Raw genomic sequence first — 27747 nt, 5'->3', positions numbered from 1 at the left:
GGACTTGTGGCAAGAGAGAACTGCATTATGGGAATGTGTAGAGAGCTGCAGGAGAATGCACTAGGCATTTTCTAATTTGGCCCTTAATCATTTGCAGGTCTGCAGAATAAGTGGAAATTGGATCCTATAGTGGTTTTACTCTATTTGGAATGCAAAAAAGACATATCGGAGAATTTAACTGCCTGAGCAAATTTGTGACATGGGTGTCTCCATTTTTGTTTTTAAAATGATAAGCCCTAATTGTGTGTAGATGACAGGTCCTGTGTAGATGACAGGAGGTGGGAGCTGGCAATTCATACTGCCACATCCTAAACAGCTGGGACCCCGCAGGGTGTCTTCTCCCATAACAATTGTACAGGAATAAACACTTTTTAATATCAGTACCTGAATAATTGAAATACTCTGAGACAGACATCTGGTGCACAATCAGTAAATGTGTTTCATTTCAGAGCAGCGAATTAAGCTTAGAAAGTGATTTGACTTAACAGGTAAAAAAGGTACAAAGATGGATACCCTAAGGGGGAGCTTTTGAAACAATGAGCATGAAATATGAACTTGATCAATTATCTGCAGCAGTCATCTGTCTATCGTTTACCACCGAGTTTATTTTGATGTGACATGAACAAACTTGTTTATTCCTCATAACATTATTTCTTGCAGCGTTTCTGTTTTATGGTGAGGATATTTGGTATTTTATAACACAGTTTGCTTGGTGCAGTTTGGAGGATTGTAAGGGCAAGGCACTCCAAAAGGAAAGTTTGAAAAATAACTTTTGATTGTGACTTTTCTTGCAGTACGGGGAATACCAGTGTTAGATTTAAATCACTTCCCTTTTTAAAGGGCAGTAAAGAAAACTGACTAACTGTATGCAGATGTGCAGCTTGTTTCCTTTTACACAAATGCTCTTATTCATACTTGCCAACTTTTCCTCGTTGGCTTCAGGGAGATCCCGGGGGAGGTGGGCATGTGGGGGCGGGGCTTGAGGAATCGCACCGTTTTGGCCCCACCCCCTAAAGATTGTCACAATTTTGGCCAATTACAGCAGGACTGTCCCCAGCTTGTCCCAGCCTCATTTATATCTTATGTACATCGTGAGAGTTCGGTGACTCCGATCTCTCTCATTTGTCCTTGGTACACTTCAATCTTTTTATATATTGATAGGTTTAGCTTTCCCATATAAAGCAAGACTGAATAATAACTTATTAATATGTGTGCATAGCTCCTTTCTGCATTACTGCCCCATCTCTCAGCTCCCATGCCCCGAATTGCCTACACTCGCCTCACACGTTTCCTTTCTGCAAACAACGTACTGGATTCCCCTCAGTCAGGCTTTCGCTCTCAACACTCCACAGAGACTGCGCTGACCAAGGTTGTCAATGATCTAATCACAGCTAAAACTGAAGACCATTACTCTCTTCTAATTCTCCTGGATCTCTCTGCTGCATTTGACACTGTTGACCACTCTCTCCTCATACACACGCTACAATCCCTAGGTCTTGAAGGCACTGTCCTATCCTGGTTCTCATCTTACCTATCTAATCGCTCTTTCAGTGTTAATTTCTCTGGAACAACCTCCACTCCGCTTCCTTTATCAGTTGGAGTACCACAAGGCTCAGTCCTAGGTCCTCTGCTATTCTCTATTTACACCACTTCTCTTGGAAAATTAATAAATTCCTTTTGGATTTCAGTATCATCTCTATGCGGATGATACACAAATCTATCTATCCTCTCCTGATCTCTCACCATCTGTGTTCTCTTGCGTTACTGACTGTCTTTCTGCCATTTCATCTTGGATGTCCTCTCGCCAACTCAAACTCAATCTTTCAAAAACAGAATTAATAATCCCACCCAACAATAGAAGCTACCTGCCTGACATTTCTATTTCTGCTGACAACCTGAGCATAAATCCCACCCCGCAAGCTCGTTGCCTAGGTGTAATCCTTGACTCACAGCTATCCTTTGTTCCCCATATCAACTCTATATTTACATCATGCTGCATATATCTAAAAACATTTCCAGGATTCGCACATATCTCACACAAGACACTGCAAAAACTTTAATTCATACACTCATCATCTCCCGCATCAACTGTTGTAATTCCCTCCTTACTGGTCTTTTCAAAATCAGACTTGAGCCCCTACAATCTGTTTTGCATGCAGCGGCCAGATTGATTTTCCTTGCAAATCATTTTATATCTACGGAGCCACTCTGTCAATCTCTACATTGGTTGCCTGTTTTTCAACGAATCTAATCTAAAATTCTTCTAGCATACAAGGCCGTCAACAAAACTACACCAACATACATCTCGACATTTGTCTCAAAATATCTCCCAACTAGACACCTCCGTTCTGCGCAAGATCTGCGTTTCTCTTCCACTCTCATCACATCCTCCCATTCTCGGTTACAGGACTTTTTTTTTTTTTTTTCTGGGCTGCACCCACTTTGTGGAATTCCCTCCCTTGCACAACAAGACTTTCCTCTATTCTTCAAACCTTCAAGCGTTCTCTGAAAACACACCTTTTCAGACAAGCTTATAATATTCCTCAACCACCCTCTTAATCTCCCTAGGTTACCCTATTAACAACGTCTACACAGCTAACACAAGACAACAACCCTCTGACCAACATAGTTGTGTGACTGAGCATACAGCCCACTAAGTGCTTTGTAACCTTTGCATTCTAGCTGGACAAATATTCAATATGATGTAGCACTTACCCTTGTGTATCAAACCATTGTCCCATAGAGTGTAAGCTTGCGAGCAGGGTTCTCTTACCTCTCTGTATGTATTACCCAGTATTGTTTTATTAATGTTTGTTCCCAGTTGTAAAGTGCTAAGGAATCTGCTGGCGCTATATAAATAAATGATGATGCATTGTACAGTTTTCCCTGTCACAAAAAAGCTGTAATGATCTAAATGACTTCTGCCGCGTATTGTATGAGTCACTGTCATAATGTTGAAAGTTCCGTAAATTACATGGTGTGTGTTGTGCTTAGGTTAATGTTAGACTTCTGAGCCCATTTGCGAATCTGCTGAACATGTCTCTAATCATCTGGTAATTTTCAAAGGGAGAGATTTTACACAGCTTAAGTGAGGCTTGTCATGTGTAATTACTGTCCCCACCAACTACTAACTTCACTCTCCTCATAGCCTATGCTGTGTGTTTCTATATAATGTACAAATATTAAATTATTTCAATTTGTTTAGGACTCATTCACACACATGCACTGAGAAAATGTGCCCCCCCCCAACACACAACCTAACATACACATAAAAACCTGCTCTTTAGCTGCATTGGTAAGGTGTTTTAAACACACTTTTCATGCGTCCTACCAATACAGTTGGTTGTATCGGTAGCTCAATTAAATCAAATGTGGTATATTTACTGAACTGTGGGTTTGAAAAAGTGTAGATGTTGCCTATAGCAACCAATCAGATTCTAGCTTTCATTTCGTAGACTGTACTTAATAAATGATAACTAGAATCTGATTGGTTGCTATAGGCAACATCTCCACTTTCAATCCTGCAGCTTGATAAATTTACCCCCTGGGGGGGCAGTTACAGCTTGTCTTGGAATGGACAGATTTTCGAGAGATGTGTTCTAGACTGCATCCTTAAGATGAAGACATTACAACTAGAGGCATGGAACGGTCTGATTGATTGGGCAATCTAATCATTTAGAATGTTTATTTTGCTTCTATATGCGCAATTTACTAAATCTAGCCCTATGTTTTGATGCATTTATTGATGTGTGAAAGCTGTAAATAAGCGGATAAATGTAAATGAGCCCTTACTGTCATAGAAAATATGCCATTTGGTGTTGCACTGAAGCCATGCACTATAGAGCACAGAATGACGGCATAATGTAGTTAGTTGATGCTACATGGGAAACTGGGTCTAGCGACAGGTGAGGAATGCTGGATGCAGAGGAATGTGCTTCACACGTGTAAAGTACAGCCCACATGCTAAACACATGACTGGCTGAATGTTTTGTGCCACATACCTCAGTGGGTTATCAGGGGTGAGGTGCACATTCCGTATGCGGAACAGTTATCAGTATTGTAAAATTATATATATTTATTTTTTTATTTTTTTTTATTGTGTGTGATGAGATCAAATCTGTTTATAGCAGTAAAGCTTTTCCTGTATTCCAATATTCCAAACAGTCCTTTTTTTTTTTTTTTTTCCCCTTTTCCTAAAGACCATGCTTTGTTGCAATAAAACAAATCAACAAAACTCCCTGTAATCTTTATTTTTTTCAAAGCATTATAAGCAGTAACTCAGCCCCACCCACCAAAACGCCTTAATGTTGGGGTTTGTAAGATCCAGCTATCTGTGGGATATTCTTGCTGGTTCTGTGACATTACATGATTGACCTGGAGTTGGGGGACTTCATATTCCGGGGTGACCAGAATAATGTGCTTGCTGTTGGCGATGAACTAGTGCCAGAGTCAACAACCTTTTTCTAGGAACCTTTTGGTGTTATAGGTGAGGACTGGGAGTGGAATGTTTATTGGATGTATACATGTCCACTTTAAAATTGCCCATTAAAACGGCGTTGCAGTGATAACCCTGTGAGTAGAAACGACCCATGCTTACCCTATTAGTATGATTTTGGAAGTGCAGAGATCCCTTTCTGAGCAGACAATGGTTTATGTAATGATGATCCAATAGGGTGTGTCTGTAAGGGCAAAAAGGAACAAGATACAAAAGTTAATGTCAACATCTTGTGCTGTGCCAAGGCTGGAGATTTCCGAAATGTCAGGCCCTGGGGGGGGGGGGGGGGGGTTGTCAGGATCTCTCTTCTTACATACCTGTTACACTATTTACCTGAATATTTCACATACCACAGAGATCATTGGCACAGTATTTTACAGGGAATGAAGCTAGCTTATTTTGTATACAATGACAACCGTGTATTCCTGCCTACAAAATGTTCTAGGCACCAACGTAGCCAGGCTGGCAATTTATATTGGCCCATTGTCTGAATATTATACAGATAAATAAGCAGATAAGTGTTTTTTAGTCCGTTTTGGTTTTGGTTTCTGAGCCTAGATGACCTTCCCAGAGCGCTTCAAGATGCACCTACATTCCAGTCCTTGGAGATGCCTCAGAAAGCTAAAAGTGCGTCTACATTTGATGGTACTTGTAAAAAATTTGTAAAATTGTGTAAATATGTCCAACCTCCTACCACTTTACATACAACCATACAACCATTCTTTTCATTACATAAAAATACTGCTCATTATTGGCTGAAATGAATAATGAGAGTAAGGGTTGAAATGCATTTCTCTTCCAAAGTGCAAGTGGACAATGCTAAGAGTGTCCCATTTGAGGTACAGAAAGAACCCCCATCTCTGTCAGCTCAAAAAGTGTTGACTGATATTGGCTGTGCATCTGTCAGTAAAGTCTGAGCGCCACTAAAATTGTACCCTCTCCTCACATTTTATATAGTTATAATAAGCTTGCTATGAAAAAAGAAAATCTCATTAATGTGCTGCCCCTGAAACCTAAGGGCACCAGTGTGCCTACTCTGTACTTGGCCAGGAACGCCCTGGCTCCAGAGCAGTCTTGATGCAGTTGCCCGGAGGCCCAATGAGCATATGAGCCCCATAGGCTTGCCAACTTTTCAGTATATTATAGGCGATTTATTCAGAACCTTCAAAAATAATTTTTTTAAACGTTTCAGTAAACTAATAACCTCAGAAATTTTGCAAATGTTTGTGTTGAACACTTGATTAATAATAATTTTTTACTAATTTAGTACTGTGACATCTTTGTCTCTATGATTTACCAAGTGAGTGCCATTTTTATGTTAAATTTCTTGTTTTTCCACTTCAGGACTTATGTTATATTGTCCAAATGTCTGTGTGGATTAATCTCTGCTGTACAGGAGATGGGGTTGAGCAAGTAGTCAATGGGTAAAGCAGTGCTTTGCATTGTGGGAAATATAGTTTTCCAACCAGACACTGAACTACAGAGCCCGCTGACATAAAGCATGCTGCATATGTGCCTGTAGGGCAACATTATTCTGAAATACAGGAAACTGGCAGCCACGATGCAGGATGTGGAAGGAGGTAGGAACATTATAGGAAGCCTCCATTATTACTTTATAACTATAACATAGGGTGACAATGGGAGTCTATAGACAATAACTGAAGCTGGAGGTTTCCTTAAGTTTAACTGGGCATTTTTTTTTAAATGACAAATGCCAATATCGTAGGTTAGAAAATAGCCACTCGTACAAATGTGTTTTCTAGTATCACTTCAGAGGTAATAATGTGGTAGTTACAAAGTAAATACGTAAGGGACGATTGTGTTCCAGCCAAAGTCCTGTGATGAGACTGCGCGGGATGTTCACAGTCGCGGCCAAAAAGCAGCAATATTCTAGGTACCGTAGTAGCCGCACATCGCACGTTGTTCCTACAAGAATTTGCGCTGAATTCCATTGTGCCCCTTCACTGAAATATAGCCCCTTCTGTTTCCCCTTATGTGTTCCTTTTGGTGATTTTCTATTTTCATTATATATATATATATATATATATATATATATATATATATATATATATATATATATATATATATATATATATATTGTCTATGCACAGCAGAAAGTAAATGGAAATAGTACTAGGGAAATTCCAAAAATATGGCTTTTTTGGGTGGATTACAAAAGGTCACGACTACCTTTTACATATCTTTACTTAAACACGTTAAATAGTTTTATGGTGCTGTTGTATACTGTCATTCAACCCTTGTAAATGCCATGTTTCTATAATCGCTGAGCGGCTCTGTAATACTCATTACCACATGGTATTTTTATATACATATAAATGGAAGAGAGAAAGTCTGTTGTTTTAGCCTAATTAGATTACAGTGTAGTCTTGTCTCTCTCTACCTCCGCAAAGATGGAATAGAAAACATTTTTTTGTAGTAATTAGGATTTCTGGAGGAGATTCAAAAATGAATGTCTAAAAGAGAAAAAAGTTGAGCGTACAGTGCAGAGTAGCCGGAGAATGCAGTTACTGCTTACGTGAAGTGTAATTGTAACCATCCCTCTGCGGACTTCTGGTAGAGGGTTAAATGGTGATTTACAGCATTCTACCAGCCAGACATGGAAAGAGCCCAGCAGCACATCATGCAGTATATTTGAACCATATGAAAGGGAAAAATATGGAAAGATTGACTGTTAAAACTTTTGTCCCACATCCTTCGTGGATGAATCACAGTGATTGCATCTCATTATCGGTGTAGTGAAGTAATATTTTTATGCTTCTAGCGAGTACTAAACCTACTGAAAAACATTTGGATGAATACTTGAAACCTTGCAAAATTATGAAAACAAAGCACTATGTTTATAAAGGAGAACTGGAGCTCCCGGTTACTACTATATAAGTGATCCCCTCCTGCCTTTGTAATGCTAGTAAACATACAGTAAGTGCTATTGATGCTTTGAGTATTTTCAATATAAATGGTGTAATGCTGGGCTGTCACTATAGCTAGAACTTCATACATTACAGGAGCTCATTGGGGGCTGAGTATCTTACAAACTTTTGGTATCTTTGACAGTCGGGTCCCTGCAGTTCTGCTAGCGGGAGCTAAGCAGGGGCAAACACAGGATTTGTGCAGGGAGGTTTCCACACCATGCCGCCAGTGGCCGTGACCAGCATGCATGGAGGCGTGGCTATAATTTTAGACAGCGCTTGGCTGCTTTCCAACTCTTCCTATCCCTATAATATACATGGGCAATGCTGCATGCACTACTGTTAGGTGCACGCAGCTCTCCCTTTTCAAGCAGAGCTGTGTGAAGCGGGGGCAGGTTCCAGCCACCTCAATTATATAGTGCCCCAGGCTCGGAGGGGGGTTTCCAGGCACTAGGAAACCCCCCCCCCCCTCTGTTTGCCTATGCTAAGGAGTTTTAGGATTAAAAACTATCATCTGATTAGAAAAACGTTATATTTGTGAGTCTTAGAAGGTGCCTTTTTCACATTGGCTCTATTTGTAATTTATCTTTAGTTGAAATGTTTGCAAAATATATATTTTTTTACATTTATTTTTTTTTTTTTTAAAAAGTCCAACTGGTGGTCTTTGATTTCCCGATCTAACCCTTTATGATTAATGCTTGGTTTTGTTGTGGCACACGTCCTTATGACTGGTATTGCCTAACTTTGGCTTGGACAACTTACAACTGTCCAGCTGCTTTGAAGTCATAAGAATGCCCGGGCTTGTAGGACCACATATTGCCCAGGGCTATTTAAACGTTCTCCAGGTATCTAAACTAAAAGAGGTAAGTAAGCGTGTCGTCTCTAGTGAGAACTAATCTACTACTTGTGATTGGCCATATGATAATAAAAACCGTTATTTGCAAAAATCTTTGTGATCTGGAGCAAACTGTTACACTGGGCTGTAGCGTCCTTGTCCGTTGACATTCAGAAGACCGGCTCATTGAAGACAGAGAAATGCTCCTGGAACAGCACGTGCCGGAGAATGTCACGGTTAGAGGGCTCGTGACAGATGCACGGCATTGACTGAGCACTGTCTGGGCTTCCTGCATTTTAGCAGATCATTAAAATTCTTCCCCAGCCTTTGTGCCTATCTGCACTTTTTGTAGTTTATCTTTAGATTGAGCAATGCCCAAAGTGCTGCCATCTGCATGTCACCTTGATGTTCCTTGTAATACTGAAGGACAGGAGACAGGCACAGCACAGGATGGCTATAGTCACTGTCAACATCATTGCTGAGGCACCACGTTGGTGGGCAGAGCCATGCATGTATACAGCCATCCCCATAATAACCAAAGAATAACTCCAACTAAGATATAATTGTTACCATAACACCCCCCCCCCCTCCTCTACTCAACTTGCATAATTGTAGGGTGTTACAGTGCCAGAGGCTTCTGCAGTTCGGGGAATTTGCCCCCTGATAGTGGTGCAGTTCTTCTTGTTCTGTTGTTGATGTTCTTGGAGCAATTAAAATTCAAATAGCGCTATGTTAGTCTCTAGGAGCTGCAGCTCTGTTCACTTAGTGCCTCTGTTGTACATGTGTGTACATCACTGCTAAAATCTCTGCTTCTCTTTAGTTTTTAAATGTTGGGACACAAGGAGCATAGCAGTGCTGGTGCGGGTGAGTTCTCGCAAACTACAAGGGTACCTTGTATGGAAGTCCTGTGATCTTGGTTGTTGTGGGGAAGGGAGTATATGGGGTAAACATTTTAGTTGGCTACCCGTTTTGGCCATAGACTGGTTGATGGTTTTTACTCCGACTATGTAAGCCATTCAGCAGCTCCCTAACAGGAAATAATCTGTCCTGTTAAAATATATATATATATATATTTATTTCAATGTGACTTAATGTTATTAATTTACTTATACTGTTTATGTTGCCGGAACAATTGTACCACTTGTAGAAATGTTACAAGGCTGCTTACAGAGCTTATTTCACGTATCTTCTCCCCAAGCCCTTCTGTTAGTCTTATTCGTAGATGTTTAAAACATCTAATCCCCCCCCACACACCCCCACACACACACCCCCAGCAACTACAGCGGGTCTGACATCACTGGGGCCGTGGTCATGTCTGCCGGCTTCCAAACATTTTTTACACCTGCAAAGGGGACAAATTTAAAAGTTTTCTTATATCCTGTAAGAGAAGCCTTGCATAAATACTATTCCCTGGTACACATGTTCCCCTATTATTAGGCAAATAACCTTGGCAATTAGAATCCCTCTACTACATGGAAAAGTGCAGGTAGATCTGCAGTACTTGGACCTACATGTTTGCTGAACATTTCCAAAAAAAAAAATTAGTCAATATTATTCTACTGCACAAAATAGTTCCAGCATATGGGTGCCAATGGACTATCCACTCATCCCCTCCTCCCGAGACATCAGTCTAAACAAAAAATCTATAATATACAGACTTGGATCAGGTATATAACTTCTATTACTGCTGACAAGGCATATTGTTCTTGCTAAGTAAATAAGTGTTATAGTAGGAAAACACGAATGACCATTTATTGTCTTCTATATTCTTGTGCAACACCAAATAAAGTCTAATGGGCTCGTTGTTTATTGCAGAAATATGCTGGAAATAACCTAAACATTTAACAGCAGAGTGAAGGTTGTTCAGTCTTTCTTCCAGTGCTCTCGTCTGCAGATGGAGAGCGGTTACCTGTCCAATCACATCTGGGAGAAGCTTTTTATGTCAGTCGGTGAGATCTAAAGAAGGACATGAAGAACAAAGTGTGTTGTCTTCTACCTCTGCCCCCAAGTAGTAAAATAGTGTTGATCTAACCTTAGAACCCCGGCTTACACTGTATCTGAGGCCTCCGTGCCTGGAAAATATTGCTATTGAGTGTGTATAAGGAAATCTGAATAGATTGTCCCTGTGGTCCTTACTTGTGGGGTTTCTTTTAAAGCAATGAAAGTCTACAGTTTTCCTTAACCGTATTAGTAGCCAACTAGTCTTCCCATATTCATGTATGTATTTCCCACCCAATTTCATGTGTGAAAATATATTTTTTTTGATCCTCAAAAAAAAAAAAATGTACAAAATCTGTAAGGGGGGACTAAGCAATCAGAATATTTGTTTACTACAACTCAAGGAATCTTTCCTTATCACAGTCACAGGATCACACAGCAGGGAAGTAGGTCATGTACTGTAGGCCAGAGCAGCAAATCAGAAATTGGCTTTCATTGGTCTGACTACACTATTTGCTGATATCTGGTTGCTATGGGTTACAGCAAAGTATTTTCCTATGCACTATTTAAATCATTCCCAGGCTCATTCCTGCTTTGTCAGATCTGTTTGTTATAGCTTGTAACATTTGTTTAAAACGCCTGCTGATATGTTGTTACAGATAGGTGGATCTTTCTTTGATTTAAATGTTTTAACTTATTACTGAGATTAAGGGTAGTGGAAGGTCCTTTTGAAGGTTAGAGGGTTCTACCATGCAACACCTAAAGTGTTTCAGGCTGTCCATCACTGATGACATTGAAAATGCTCCATTGTTAGAATAAAATGAAGAGCTCCAATCAGAATTGGAGAATAAAAAGCTCTGAGCCCCCTGTACTTGCATCTGACGTGATGCAAGTACAGGAGCCAATTCAAGCACTGATTCTTCGCCTCCTCTTGTGATGGAATAGCAGCATTGAGACGGTAATTGGATAATACAAAACGCACGGATACTGTCTGCATTCTTCCATGTTTTTATAGCGAGGGTCTGTAATGTTCAACTCGGGACAGCGCAAAACTCCTAAACGTGTCAGTGACCAGTCTAGAAATAACCATAGACGGACAATTTATAGGTTTGTTTTCATACATCTAAAACATCCACTGTCTTGTTGAGCCATGTGCTGTTCATCAAACACTGCCAGTTTTAACCACAATTCACCAGGGTGCAACACAAGAAATACAGGGCTGCAAATCTCTATTTCTAATAAGGAGGAATGTTTCACTGAAGTAAAATCTTTGCATGGGTCTTTCTTTTCTTTGTTTCATCTTTTTTGTCCATGAATTTAAAAAAACAAAACAAAAAAAAAAAGCACAAGGGGTTTCCATTTCCAGGAACTGATTAATGTTTGGGTATTGAAATACCTTTTTTGTTCTTGGTTTTTAAAGAGTCATTAAACATATCTACAGAATTATTTTTCATCAAGATAGTGATGTCCCTAAACTTTACAATGATGGGCGTTCAAAAGGACCCCAACCAAATTTCTGGAATGCATCCTGCTAACGCTAAGCCAATAACTCAGTGTATGGGGCAAACATACCTGTATGCTATCAGCAGACGTTACTCTGAACATGTTGTATAATATGCAAACGGGGTTTTATTGGCTTAAGTTAAGTCCACTGGGTTTGGTATGTAGACCTTTTGATTCCACTGTATAATATGGACAGATCTTGAAGGTGAATGAATCCTCTCACTCAACAGTACTAATGTTGCTGAAATACTTCTGCACCTCTTGGGAAGCACAGCTGTCAATCACAAGTATGCTTTTTGAAGCTAGTTGTTGATTGACAGGTTCTATTCTTTAGAAGTCATAAGTGCTGTTAAAGTGTTCTGTGATAGACAAGTGACCTCATACGAGAAACATTCTCATTCCCTACCAGTAAGACATGTGGTGATCTCTTAAATGCCATGTTTATTTTATTTCTACATGTTGTCTATTTGTTTCTAAATTGGGACGATTATCTTTTCTATACATATATTTATATATGTTTTGTTTTATTTTCTTTCTTTGGGCAAATGTTATGTTCCTGCAAAACAACGTTGTGCATATTTCAGCTCCTATGGACAATCAAGACATTTAAAGGAAAGGGTTCAGTAATTTCGAAAGTTTGTATTCTTTTGCTGTCTAAAACAAGGCTAATATAATAACGGACACATGTATAATTTTATAAGTTAATGCAAGTGTATTATTGGGATACACTACCTATCTATTGCCTGTAGGCAGCATTTTGCTACTCACGATCAGAATTTTGCAGTTGATTCCTTTCCATAGAAAAGCAGTAAACATTTTCTCCATCTGTTTTATCCGATGGAGAAAATAGAACATTTTATTAAAAAGCTATTTTCCATTTTTGCACAGCGGCGTCTGTCCTTTCTCTAGTATGCCAAAATGGCAGCTTTGCAGAGACGTGCAGAAATTGAATGGACAGTGGTTGGATCAGGAAGGACTGTGCATTTTTGTGTATAGAGCAGAAGTGCGAAAACAAAATAATGACTTTTAATGAGTTAAATGATCTAGTAGGGTGTGCTAAGTTACCCGCACATTACAACTGGATTGAGCTGTAAATATATTTTCAGCATTTGTATGAAAGACATGCAAACAAAACTATACGGGCAGATTGCATGACATTCAGAGTAGATAAGCTGAAAGTCAACAATAAAATTACATTAAGATGCATGTGTAGTGCAATCGTACAGTCCTTGTTTGTTCACAGTTGTGGACTTGTGGGGTCCCCCCTCCCCCCTCTGTGCAATCCGTTTTATTTGTAAATCTAATATAACATTGGTGTACTGTATGTGGAAAAATTGCTGTCCAGTTAATACAGTATACAATTATTGTTGCATAACTGTGAACCTTTCCCATCTAGAGTGCAGGAGTATCACACTGGAAGAAGTCACACTACTGTTTGAGATGGCCAGAAGCCATTGGCAAATGCCTGTACAGTGTAGTTGTGTAAAGCTGGGTACACACTACACGGTTTTCAACCAATAATCGGCTAAATCAGCCGACATACGACCGCTCGTTCAAAAGTCGGGTCAGTGTGTGCAGTGACACGATGGTCGAAAGTCTGCCCAAATGGACGATTGTCGCCTCATTTGGTTGGTTGTACCGTTTAATATTTTCGTTCCAATCTCGTTTCCGCTGTGTAGTGTGTATAAACTTCCAACCGATTCACAACAGTGAGTACGAAATTACAGTCATTGCTCACGACATCATGGCTGTAAAAAGTCGCTAACGTGAGGTCCGCTCTTCCCTTTATCGTCCTAAACAAGGCTAGTGTGTATGCAGTCCATGGACCGAGCGATCGGAACATCGATCACATGTAAAATCGCTCGGCATAAAAAGTTGGTCGAAATTTCTGTAGTGTGTACCCAACTTAAGAAGGAACTACGAAATTATATGTGAACTTGTACATTGTGTCTGTCTTTCAGTGAACAGTTTCAAAATATAACAATATCATCATCAACATTTATATAGCGCCAGCAAATTCCGTAGCGCTTTACAATTGGGAACGATATTTCATTGTACACTTTCATCCGTCTAAAGAATGATGAATAAATTATTTTGAATACTGCATCTGAGACTTGGGAGATGGTGGGGGGAGGGGTGGTTTATTTCCTCTAAGTTTGAGAGTGCTTGTAGAAGAAATCTGTAACTCGTTAGTTCTAAAGGAGACAAGCGGAAGGAAAGTTTGTTTGATGTGTGGGATCGACAGTTCAGGTCTTTTGATTTTGTTTTTTCGTGGTTCAATCAAAAATAAACTGAACTGTTTCTTTATTTTGAAGATGTGGGGTTTCATTAAAAAAAAATAATTCAGAGCTGTCAACTTTTTTTTTTTTTTATATAGAATATCGGTTCTAGAACTTTGGCGTCCCTTATCCTTTTATTGTAACTGTGCTTTGTCGCTGCAGCCTTAGTTGTGTAATCCGTTGAGATCAGGTGAAATTTATTCTATGAAATCTGATCTGGGCACCAGTGATCCACAGTAGGGGCTTTGGTCAGATCGTCAACTGATCAGGGAACAGGAAGTGTTTTCACCACCTTCAAGGTGTCCACACATGTTGTTGTTTTAGAAATAACTGACCATCTTTGTTATGTGCACGGACTCAAAAAGACAGCTGATAAATGATAAACACCTGATTGGCAACCAGACAATGACCCAACATGTATGTGTGTGTGTGTTTGTATGTGTGTATATATAATATAATACAATAAATGTGTGTGTGTGTGTGTGTATATGTGTATATGTGTATATATATATATATATATATATATATATATATATATATATATATATGGCATATTTGAATTTTGAAGAACTGCATCTGGGCGATCACATACATACATACATACATACATACATACATACATACATACATACATACATACATACATACATACATACATACGTGTGTGTGTGTGTGTGATCGCCCAGATGCAGTTCTTCAAAATTCAAATATGCCAGCATTCAGATTATGTCATTGAACTAAATCATTGTGCAATTGGAATGTGCAATCTGGCCCAGGTTGTACACAGATTGAACAGCCAGATCTGGCGGTGTGTAGACCTTGATATGCTGACTAAGCCTAGCCTACAAGCAGACATTATTTCATTCTGGATGGTGGAAGACACAAAACATTGTTTCACTCCGTAAATATTTCTACTTCCCCCTTTGATTAGGTCTTGTGTTTTGGTTATATCTTGCTTATTAGAAAGCCAGTGACTCATCTTTGGAATATTCATCTGAAAATAGAAAACTTTTTTTCAATGCACCAGAGTGAAATGTTTATTTTTGAGGGGAAAATATTTAGATCTTCTGAGAGAGCCAGAACGGAGCCCGTGGGAGTTATTTCAGACCGGGATGCAAAGATATTCTTGTTGTGCAATTTATCCTGACGCCAGTCGACATCCCAAACTTTTTTTTCAAGACGGCAACCAGAGATTTTTGGGGTGTGGCAGTTTTTTTTTTGAAAATCGATCCAACAAGGCTGCAAACAGCTGCTGCGTTTGTATAGTACGGCCCCAGCTGTTACAAGAGGGTGCACTAATAGCACGCTGAAAAATCTATTTCTTTGTGTCCTAGACTCTGATAGTCTGCTACTGTGGTGAGAACTGTGAGCCTATGTGAGCACAGATGTTACAGAGAGCAAAGAATAAAAATATTTTCCTCTGTATAATGAGAGACAGCTGCAGATATTTTTTTCTTCCCCCTCACAGGGGAATGATGGTGTCAGGTATAGTTATGGTTTTATGGTTCATGAAACAAACACCTTGATTGTTTTCATTTTATTCTAGGCTGAAACACAAATCCATCTTGAGGGGGGAAAAAAACAAATTCCTTTCCCATCATTAAAGGCTACTGGGATTTTGCCCAAGGCTGCTGGTAAGCCGCGTTTTACCAATATCTGTGCTTGCAAGTTATAAGTACCCATCATAAACACTTAGTGGAGACAGCCATTTTGTCGACTGAACCAACATTCGAAAGGTGGGTAACCTAATGAATTGAAGTTTTAAAACAAAGGACAACACTGCAGCGTGAGGAACGACACAATGGCTGCCTTCACGGTGTGTAGGCAAATGCTCAGTTCTTCTGGCTACCCCAAGTTCTGGGATCTGTAACTTTGTGTAAAGAGCAATTCCTGTGAATGTCAGTAGATAATGATAGCTCAACAACTGCAGTGTTCAGATTCATTCATAAAATAGAACTCATTATTTTTAGACAGGCAATTGTCTGTGTGGTTTTTTTAAATATAAATTGTATGTACCATCATGAAGCTAGCTTGCACTAGGCTGGTGACTTTATTTTCTTATTTCTTTTATATGCATCTTTGGACATTATTTTCTGCTTTTTATTATATTCCAATGGAATTTGTTAATTTGTTTATAACTGCTACTACGTTTTATTGCATGCAATTGTTTTATAAATCACCAATGTACTTTGTGGCTCTATAAATAGTGTAAATATGAGGTACAGAAACTTGCCTATACATACAGCAGTGCCGGACAAATTCTAGTGCCAGGTAACCAATGCTCATAAAATATTACCGTTTATGTCTAAAGCTGGGTACACACTACACGGTTTTCGTCCAATAATCGGCTCAATCAGCCGACATACGAGCGCTCGTTCAAAAGTCGGGTCAGTGTGTGTAGTGACACGATGGTCGAAAGTCTGCCCAAATGGACGATTGTCGCCTCATTTGGTTGGTCGTACCGTTTAATATTTTCATTCCAATTTCGTTTCCGTTGTGTAGTGTGTATAAACTTTCGACCGATGTGTACGAAATTGCAATCATTGCTCACGACAAATTGGCTGTAAAAAGTCGCTAAAGGGACGTCCGCTCTTCCCTTTATCGTGATAAACAAGGCTAGTGTGTATGCAGTCCATGGACCGAGCGATCGGACCATCGATCGCATGTAAAATCGATTGGCATAAAAAGTTGGTGGAAAATTCTGTAGTGTGTATCCAGCTTAACTTTTATTTTTGGGTGGTGATCATGGTTACCTCATATTTCTAATAGCATTGACTATTAGAATGGCTGTGCAGCTGAGTGTAAGCTATTGTTTCCTGTTGTCAGCTATTTTAGGCTGATCGGCTACATTCAGTGCTGCGATTATTGTCATTGTTTATAAAATGCCAACATCATCCACATTGTAGTACATAGTGATACATGGTGCTATAACAATTACATGACTTTAGCATGAACACGTCATGGGTAACAAACGTGAGGCTGTAGGATTGAGACGCTTACAATCTAAAGAAAAGTGGTAGGATATGTGAGGGAATATGTAAGTTGTTAGTGTGTTTGTATTTTAAATCCATTTGTGGTGTAAGAAGTTCTGATCAGGAAAGTTGATGGGGTTATTATGGAGCCTGAGTTTTGAGTGATGCCGAGTTGCACAAGGAAGAGAATTCCAGAGAATAGATGTAGGAATCTGGCAGCAATGCGTGAGAAGAGTTGATCAGGAAGGAAGAGATAAGATGATATGAAGTGTGGTAGTTCCATCTTAAAGGAGGATCTGGAGAGTATGGAAGAGACGCATGGAGCTGCGAGATTTCCGAGAGTTCTCTAGGTTAGGAACACGTTTTTGAACTGTATTTTTGCATTTAAATGAGGCAGCCTAAAGACAGGGAGTAGAATCATTTGCGTTGAAGCATGAAAGGTGTATGAGTAGAGCTGCAGAATCCAGAACAGATTGGAGTGGAGCCAGTGCAGACCACAGAGGAGGGTGTTCCAATAGTCCAGTTGGGACATGATCAGAGTGTGCACCTGTATTTTAGTTGTATCATGAGAAAGAGATAGTTAAACATATTTTTTTTTTTAAATAAAATTGTCAGGCAGTTGTAAGAGCATGAATTTGAAGAGGGAAGTTGAGTCAAAAATTTAAACAATGAGCTTGGTGAACTGGATAAATTGGAATGTTATTAACTGTAATTGTGATATCGGATAATGCACTAGTTGACCAGTTCAATTTTATCCATGTTTAGAAGGCAACAACCAATAGCAAGAAAGTAAGGAATGCAATCCGGTAAATATGATGGTTTTGAGTTCTGCATATAGATTAGTGAATAAGCTGATCGACATCATATGTATAGATGAAGAAGAGCAAGGGGTCCAATGGCAGATCCTTGTGGTACACAGAGGACAAGGAGAGGCGGTAGAGCTGGTCCGGTCAGAGAGATAGAAGATAGTGAGACCTTGGATCCTCAAAGGAGGGGAGAGTGGATTGTACATATCAATGTATGCAGACAGAGCAAGTGTATAGAGTGGTAGTTTCTGTAATATGTGTGGAAACCAGATTGTAGAGGGTCCAGTTGAGAGAATTGGAGGAAAGATAGGTTGATAATTTAAAATAAACATGATTTTCAAGTAGTTCTAGATGAGGAGGGGAGTAACGAGATGGGGTGGAGGCTGGAGAGGAATGAGGGGTTTAATGATGGCATGCTTAAAGAAAGATGGGAAGGTGCTATTGAAAAAGAGGCAAGTTAAAGAGGGCTGTTAAATGAGATGAGAAGAAATGGGATCAGGAGAACAGGTAGCAAGTTGGGATTTGTAGAGTAGAGGGTTTGTTCTGTTAGGGGGTGAATGATGCGAGGAAGAAGATTGGGCAGACAATCGAGGTTGTATGTCAAAACGATGACTTTATTTTGTAAATGTTCCCCTTAAATTAAGAGGCAAAGCCTTCTGGTGTGGTGTAGTAGGGGATGGAGTTGAAAGTGTTGGCAGGCTGTATGGCTATACATCATCATCCTTTATTTGTAAAACCCCAGAGTGCTCCCCAGCGCTGGACAGTGGGGAAAATGACATTCATAAAACAGGGACATAAGAGGTAGACAAAATAAATGCAGACATGAACTCAAAGGATAGGTGGAGGGCCCTGCTCACGAGATCTTATATTCTAATTGGAAGGGGACATAACTGAAACAAGTAGGAAGAGTGGCTCAAAGTGGAGATTGACAGTTGTGAGGGTGCATTAGTACGAGTAGTATAGGTGGGCGTAGGATTACATCTAATAGAGGATTGGAGCCTTTACAGAGAAATAGAAGTAGGTTTGTTTTGCAGCGGAGGGATAATCTCCTGTGAGCATGGTTATAGTGTATAAAGTCCTCGTTACAATTGTTTTTTTCTCCAATATCAAGTCACCGAGGAGGATACATTTCAGTTTGTTTGTGTTGTTTAGGGTGTCAGCGTTGCAGAATAGTGCAATGTGGGCAGACTTGTGTAATACGGAATATTGTATTCACAGCTGAGTGTAATACGGAATATTGTATTGACAGCTGAGTTGTCTATCATTGGTGGTGGTAAAATCACCCTTTACTTTCTTAGGTTGATCAGTGAAGGTGCCCGGCAGAGAAATGATACAAGAATTAAGAGTCAGATCCAGGAGGACAGTATGTTGTTGTAATTTGCAGAGACCAAGGAGAATAAAACACCCAACGTATTCAAACGGATGAACCTGACCCGCGTCGGTGTTCAGAGCAGAGGACATTTACTTGTCCTGGGTATTTGCAGGCAGAATGTTACTGCCAGGTCCCTTCTGCTTCAGTCCCCTTCTAATTCTAGGGTTACACTTAGAAAAAATGCAGTTAGTAATTAGCACATACTGACCAACTAGCCAAGTATATAGTGCAATACTGACTGAAGCCTGACTATCAGAATCAAGTTGTAAGAGGCACTCGTGTGAACATGGGGTGAGGGCGATCATAACCCACAGTGCAAAGTAAAAGAAATATTGTCAAATGTAACCGTTACCATAAATTAAAAAGAAGGGAGAAGGAAACAAAAATAACTGAAGTAATTTTTTTTTTTTTTTTTTTTTTAACGTCCCACAAGAGCTTGCAATCGAATAGATTATGAGCGAGCGAGACACGGAACCTCAGAACAGTTGTGCTGTCTGCGTGTAATAGGAATGATACTGTTGTGTAATATTAATGAGTCTTGTGTCCCGGGCTGGAGGCTGTACATTATAACATGTATAAACAATACCAACTAGGGCGGGGGGGGAGGGGGGGGCTTTATCGTGTGTTTGCCTTTCCAATAATAATTTCCTTGCTGTCGCATTCTCACAATGCTGCGTAATTAATAATGTTAGGCGAGAGGTCAGGGGGAACCTTTTGCAGTCTGTTTATACAGAGAGGTTTCATTTTTCATTTTGCACGGTCATGTCTCGGTGTTTGCACACTTATTGTTTGAAACGTGTGTCATTCCCTAAGTAAACCAGCTGCCATGATGTATTGAGGCACAAAGTGTGAAGCTCGGGCCGAGTACAATGTTTTAGTGTGTGTCTAACCTGTTGGTGCCTTGCGCCGTGAATACCTGAGGCACTATTAATGACAAACTGCTGACTTTCCTATTTGTCTCCTTACAGAAATATATTGTGTAATGTGACTTGTGCATGACACAGACTTGGATCTTCTACATAGAGTCAGTTTTACTGGGTTTTGCCAGAGGGGAACCTATTGTGCTTACTCCAGCTGTCTATCTGTATACTTGTACTTGATATGAATCGATTGTCTGAAAAAGAGATTTTAAACTGTAGATAGTAATACTCATACTTGCCAACTTTTCCTCGTTTGCTTCAGGAAGATCCTGGGGGAGGTGGGGGCGGGGCTTGGCGAATCACATCATTTTGGCCCCGCCCCCTGAACGATTGTCACAATTTTGGCCAGTTATAGAAGGGGGCAGGGCTAAGATGACGCAATATTTGCACCATTAAGCCCCACCACTTATCCATTGCAGGGGCGAGAAGCGGGAGGTTGTCCTGCTCTCCCAGGAGGTCTCCCAGAAATGCAGGAGTCTCCCGGACATTCCAGGAGAGTAGGAAACTATGCGTTAAAGAAAAGCAGCTAATGAATCTCTAGAGACTGAAGTGTCTTTTACATTTCTGTCTCCATTACTGAAGTGATGTTGTCTTACCTGTCAGTCTTTGATTAAATCTTGGTCACCATAAAAATGGCCACTTCCATAGGCATCAGTACATGGACATAGGACACAATTTATGAACTGTCATCATGCCACAGATGGCGAAGCCAACCACGTCTTGTACTGGCTCAGCATCAGGGAGAATGCCAGACTCTTCAGGGAGTGAGGGAGATCACCCCTATTTCAGGGAGTCTCCTGACATTCAGGGAGAGTTGGCAAGTATGGTAATACTTGGTACTCTCTTCTAGCCAGGACCCCTGGAAGTCATCTTGGGTGCATTGGAGTGGTCTCTGATTCAGAGCCTTAGTGCCAAATGTCACCTGTTATACATAGAGCAGGTGAGATGATCACCACAGGTTCCGGCTATATGGAAGTGCCCAGTGTGCACAATTTCTATCAACTTATCTTCACCTTGCGATCGGAAGGCTGCTGTTTACTTGGTTATGTCTACTGATTAATAAAACTTGGACTTTGGCACTTTCCTTGTACAAGTCCCCTGGAGACGCTCAGATGTTGTAAATTACGTTAGTGTTACATTTGTGAATGTTCTTTTATCTATGTTTCTGAATTGCTTTATTTAAAGTAATAGCTTAGTTCCTGGGCTCTTCCAAGAGATTACAAACACATTGGTGACTGTAGGCAGCTGATTTTAATAATCCAGTGTTGTATTCTCTTGTTGGAGACGTGATCTGACGGGCAACCTGGAGTCCACTGTATTGGGCATTAATGTTTCTCCAAATTTTGGTCCTCCTATGGGTAAGTTCTTTGGACCTTCTGCATGGGATAGCAGGGCAGAGATTTTTCATTTACCAATTGTAAAGCGCTACAGAATTTGTTGGCACTATATAAATAAATGTTGATGTCTTGGGCAGCACGGTGGCTTAGTGGTTAGCACTTCTGTCTCACAGCACTGTTGTCATGCGTTCACTTCCCAACCATGGCCTTATCTGTGTAAGTTTGAATGTTCTCCCCGTGTTTGCGTGGGTTTCCAAAAACATACTAGTAGGTTAATTGCCTGCTATCAAATTGACCCTAGTCTCTCTTCCTCTCCCTCCCCCCCAGTAAGCTCCAATGGGGCAGGGACTGATGTGAGTGAGTTCTCTCTACAGCGCTGTGGACTTAGTAGTGCTATATAAATAGCTGCTGATGATGACTGTCAGGAAGCCCAGGAAACATGCCTTATGGTTAACTCTCAAGCAGATAACCTAAAGTAAAACTCGAATTCTATACAAGATATAGACCGAGTGTTGGCTAAAGCTGGGTACACACTACAGAATTTTACACCAACTTTTTATGCCGATCGATTTTACGTGCGACCGATGATCCGATCGCTCGGTCCATGGACTGCATACACACTAGCCTTGTTTAGGACGATAAAGGGAAGAGCGGATGTCCCTTTAGCGACTTTTTACAGCCATGTTGTCGTGAGCAATGATTGTAATTTCGTACTCGCTGTTGTGGATCGGTCGGAAGTTTATACACACTACACAGCGGAAACTAGATTGGAACGAAAATATTAAACGGTACGACCAACCAACTGAGGCGATAATAGTCCATTTGGGCAGACTTTCGACCATCGTGTCACTGCACACACTGACCCGACTTTTGAACGAGCGGTCGTATGTCGGCTGATTTAGCCGATTATTGGACGAAAACCGTGTAGTGTGTACCTAGCTTAAGAACTGGCAAGGGGGTTGCTCAGCGAGATTCGTACGCAGGATCCACGATACACTACTTTAACATTTCCTCATTGTAGTGAAGCAGAGGGATTTTGATTGTTTGCTGTTCTGTAAGGGAATAATTCTCTTGTATTCATCTTGCTTACATGAAGTCTATGGGAAGCTCAATGAAGGACAGATGGCACATAGAACTGTTAGCAGTACGGCTTCACCCAGAGGCTTAGTACAAGTACATACCGTTTATTCTTCCTACATTTTATTTACATATACATTACTTTATGTAGATACAAACGCATTACATGTGTGCTGCGCTCCTCTGCATGTTAATGGCTCCAACATGGCTAAAACTGGGGTCCCTATGAAGAAAACGGTCAATGTCCACGGATTTGATAGTGGGCAAGGCACTAACCAGACTCTTGCCACGTATATGAGCTCTGTGCTATTTATAGGGTGCCACGTTGCCAGTTATAGCTTCCTTCTAGATGTACGTCCACTTGGTGTCCATGAATAAAAAATGTTAGGCCATTATGAACATCTACTCTTCCAATTTAATGTCTACCTGCGTATAGGTTGTTAAACACTTGGTAAAGAGATGCTCAAAGTTCTCAAATATTTATTAATAAATTAAAAATCAAATTTGCTCTTCCGGATAGGAGAAACATGAGTAAATATTACTAACTAAATTACATACACCAGATGTGTTGGGAAAATTAGGTATTTACCGCTATGTCCCAGCTCACCGTCATTTCTCATGCACGAATCATATTTGTTTGAACAGCTTGCTGAGGCTGAGGGATGTGAATATGTAATGTCACTCAAGAATCGGAAGTCAGATTTCTTCAATGTGTAAATGTTAAATGTCAGAGGGAACCATCTGTCTGAGAGAATCTCTGTACAAAGAGATATTTTGAATTGCAGTATTGCAGTCAGTGCTAGATGTTATCATTTTATTTTATTGCTTCTTAGTGTATGAATGGGGCTAGAGTTGTTAATCAAGACACTGCAGTCCTGGGCGTAGTGGATGCAGAAGTCGTGTGCGCTGAACCAATATTTGTGAACTTACTGCTTATTAAGCACTAAATATCTAATTTTCAAAAAGCGCCATTTCCTGGTGAATTAAGTGATTTCATTGGGTTCGGTTGAATTGATAACCTGGGATATTGTGGTTCATCCTACAAAACGTCTGCCTCCTGTGTGCGCGGGAACTATGTATGGTATACCATGATTGTGTTTATGCAACTCGTGTATGGCTTAGGAAAGTGACTCCCTACCAGTATCAGAACATATTAGTATGTTGCCAAGTCCGTGGCCGAGATTTATAAGTTTGCTGGAAATTCTGCTTCATATACGTATTAATTTGAAGTTTATAAATGACAATAAACTGAACAATGTATGTTTTTGGTTTGCGCGTTTACCAGTAGCGGCTGTTGTGCCAAGCTCCTCCCACTTTTATATTGCATGGTTCAATAATAAAACTTAATCTTGATGTATGGAACTTAAAGCTTAACCTTTTAGAAGAGTTTATTTTACAACATACAGTTGATATGTGAGGATAACGCTATTCAATGTCCTATCTATAGGCAGTAAAATAGCTACAATAGGCTGTCTGATGATATAAATCGCAAAAGAAAGGTAACGTAGTGAATTGAGATCACACAGACACACAATAAAGTTCAGAATAATTCTGGCCGTGTAGAATTTTGCAGCTGTAGCCGGTGAGTAACCCGTTATTACAGCATGTGTGACCAAACAAATACCACTGTGCCCTGTAAATATCCTATTGAGATCAAAAGGATCATTACTGTTCCTAAATGCAGTCAGAAGACGTCTGTAGATGGCACCGTTATTTCTGTAGTGCTGATCACCGTCCGACTGTAATTAACTGGACCCAATGAAATCGAACTGACTGAGAATCCAGATTTTGTCCAGTGTGGCTAAATTGGAACATTGGTCTTACCACTGGGCAATCATGAGGGGCTGGATTGATTCAAGGGGGACTACCTGGATTCTAGGCTTGTCGATGCTTTCGGCGCTTCAAGTTTCTATCTTTATATTCCCAAATAAGTTGTATTTTTTTTTTCTTAGTTACAGACATAAGAGATGTTAGGAGCACAGATAAGTTGCTAACAGCTTGTTCTTTTAAAAAGTTCATTCATTGTTATGTGATTCCGCATTAGTTTTAAAATGTTTTTCACGTGGAAAAAAAAATTTGATTCAAATTGCATTACCGTATAATGTGGTAACTGTGGCATGGAAAATGGGAAAAAAATAGATAAGTGGTTATTTTTTCTTATCTACGTTGCAAATGCAAAGTAACAAGAAATAAGGTTGGGCCATTATTCATTTTCACGTTGCCAAATAGAAAAGTTATATACAAATTTAATGCAGCGTTCAGGAGCGTCTGTCAAATATAAGAGCCAAGAGGATCTTTTTAGGCACTAGGACTCCAGTGTTAATTTTATAGGTATGATGGGGAAATATATGGCACTATATAAATAAATGTTGAGGTTTTGGGCAGCACGGTGGCGCAGTGGTTAGCACTTCTGCCTTACAGCACTGGGGTCATGAGTTCAATTCCCGACCATGGCCTTATCTGTGAGGAGTTTGTATGTTATCCCCGTGTTTGCGTGGGTTTCCTCCAGGTGCTCCGGTTTCCTCCCACACTCCAAAAACATACTGGTAGGTTAATTGGCTGCTATCAAATTGACCCTAGTCTCTCTCTGTCTCTATCTGCGTATGTTAGGGAATATAGACTGTAAGCTCCAATGGGGCAGGGACTGATGTGAGCGAGCTCTCTGTACAGCACTGCGGAATTAGTAGAGCTATATAAATAAATTAATATATGTGTAGAATACAGAGATAATGACCTCATCCCAAGTTAATGTTATCATTCCTCATGGGCATACAGTGATTCCACTGTTGGGTGGTGGAAGCTTTGGGCCACCTACTGTCGTGGGTTCTGGACTGCAGCCTTGACCATCACGTTTTGTTGTGTGTCGCAGTCTGTGATTACTTGTTTCCTGTGTTTTTAGCCCTCACATAAGGGTTATATGCTTACCAGATGTGTAAATACTACCCTTCTTGAGAAGTGATGGGTCCATCTGAGTCAGGAAGGATAACTTCTGAGCTGCTGAGTTTTTTGGGACCAGCTACTCAATGTGAAACTGAACTCTTAAAAAGAAAGAGCTCCACGTGTGAGGTATCTATTCATAGCACACTACACGTTTCTAACCAGGAAACTTACTGAGGATACGTAGTAATTGTAACATGAAAGTGAATTGGGAAAACCGTTCTCCTGTGGCACCAAAGCGATTCACGCTCAGTCAGCTTAACCTAAAAGCGATCGGGCAATCGCTTTGGTGTGACAGGGGAACAGTTTTTCCCCATTCTCGTTAATGTTAAGGGGAGTGTAGAAAGTTACTGAAAATCATTGCGTTCTTAAATGTCAGTTTGACATTGTCCTGGGTAAGATATTCAATCTCGTTTTTTACCTCTCGGGGAGCTGAAATGAGGAGGCCCCTCTCCTCTTTGTACCTCGTGTCTGCCTCTCTCGTATGACCTTGTTGTCCAGTCTTAAGCAGAATCCTCCTTTACCCCCATGCTATTATTGCTGGCTCATGACTATCCATATTATACTTAATTGTATTCATGTCACAGTTTTTATCTGTTAGACTTAGAACCTCTCTTGCTCACAGGAAGCTGCCGCCATTCAAAGAAAGAAGTCACATCACTTAACAGGTATCGTTCCACTTTATTTTGTGGATAGCCCCCTTTTTTAAAAGAATTCTCATAGTAATAGTGCATTAGGAGAACAGTGGTCTAGGAAGACAGAGCTTTGATTCCAGCATACAGTAGTTTGCTGCCAAGGTAAAATTTAATACAGAATATCACAATTTTTATCTCAAGCATTCTACGTGGTTCACTGCCTATCCTATTAAACATGGAACAGGTTGAATACAGTATTACATGTCTTCTATTTCACAGCAGGTGGCCAAATCTGAGAAATTTGGACTTGCGCCATTGACTTACTGATGTGAAAAGATGTGATGGGTGTATTGTGCAATGCCTCTCTCTAATTATGGCAGACCTTTTATTTCTTTTAGAAGCAACAATCTGAAGGAGGGAAAAATATTGCCGCTTAGAAGCAGAAGAGGAATGTGGCTCTTCTGTGTCCTTTGCTTTTAACACGTTGGTGCTAACTTTGAGGTATTACAAGCTTTTAGAATCGCTCTTCAGCGTGTGAGATGAAAGTTGTTTGTTACAGGCCTTTGATTGCATAAAATGCCAAATGTCAGACACTCAGTTCTTGTGTATTGATTTACTTCCTGCCCAAGCAGTAAATAGAATGTGCTATTTTGTAGTGTTGGTGTTATATGCGCAAGGTTAACAAGTGAACTTTTTTTGTTTCATATAGAGATACTTTTGACATCACCAACTTTCTGCATAAGTTAGACAGGAACAGGGCTGCCATCAGAATCTGTGGGTCTCAGTACTAATTAATCTGGCAGGGCTCCCCCTCACCATACATGTGCCCCCACTCCCTCATCACAGTACATTCCCCTCACTCCCTCACCCCAAAGTATAATGTCCCCCTCTCCCCTCTCCGCAATCACAGTAAATGTCCCCCTCTCCCTCCTCCCTCCACAGTGAAGGTCCCCCAGGCTCCCTTCCCCCGCGGGGAAAAAATGAATAACTAATTAACATACCTTCTCCTCCACGATGCTGCAGCTCCTGTTCACTGATACACTGGGAGCATGGCGCGCAGTGATGACATCACCATGCCGGCATGTGCTCTCACCCTATCAGAGCAGGAGGTGGAGCTGCAGCATCGCGGAGAAGAAGGTAAGAAGAAAAAGGGGCAGCACGGTCAGTGACTGAGGGGCCCGGACAGTCCAGGGAGTCCAGACAGACGGAGAGGTCTGTCCGGGCTCCTCACAGCAGTACTGGCCGTACCCCCCTGATGGCGGCCGTGGACAGGAATCTCACATTGCTACTCTGTGCTGCTGGGGGACTCTGCTCCTTGCAGTATTTTACTGTCTGTGAGTTCATTCTTCCAGTTCCCACCTACCAATCATGACATAGCCCCCTGTCACTGAGCTTCAGAAGATCATCTCGCTCATCTCATGAAATAATCTGCACTGCAGTGAACACTCTGATCTGATTGGCTGCAGATCGTTCTTTCTCCATTGACTTCAATCCATATGGTACCCATGTGGGTGACGGGGTAAGGTCTGTACACTTTCTCCTGTAGCAAAAGTATGACTAGTGCAGTGGCAGACAGTGGTGGTTGAGGGGGCACCAGGAAAGGGGCGAGACCTGCGTACCCCGTGTGAGGAAAACGGTCATTTATGGCAGATACAAGTAGGTGCGTCAAGTGGCAGAGTGGCGTCATGAACGCCCCTGACTAGTGGCAGCAGCA

General features: G+C 40.6%; 1 protein-coding gene across 4 annotated transcripts in view; it reads left to right on the top strand.

Moving 5' to 3' along the window:
- The window catches only part of TANC1 (tetratricopeptide repeat, ankyrin repeat and coiled-coil containing 1), a 146885-nt gene that overhangs the window by 9477 nt on the left and 109661 nt on the right, over window positions 1–27747 (top strand). The window contains exon 1 of one of the 4 annotated variants that reach the window (XM_075180819.1): window positions 15540–15611. The exons of the other annotated variants lie outside the window; for them this stretch is intronic. The gene's annotated coding sequence lies outside the window, so the exon portion shown is untranslated. Of the gene's footprint in view, window positions 1–15539; window positions 15612–27747 lie in introns of those variants that run through there. 4 annotated transcript variants of the gene reach the window in all.

The sequence above is a fragment of the Mixophyes fleayi genome, chromosome 7 (assembly GCF_038048845.1).
Source record: "Mixophyes fleayi isolate aMixFle1 chromosome 7, aMixFle1.hap1, whole genome shotgun sequence".
Lineage (NCBI taxonomy): Eukaryota > Metazoa > Chordata > Amphibia > Anura > Limnodynastidae > Mixophyes > Mixophyes fleayi.
Note: the sequence above shows the minus strand (reverse complement) of the source record. Positions and strands in the feature narration are given on the sequence as shown.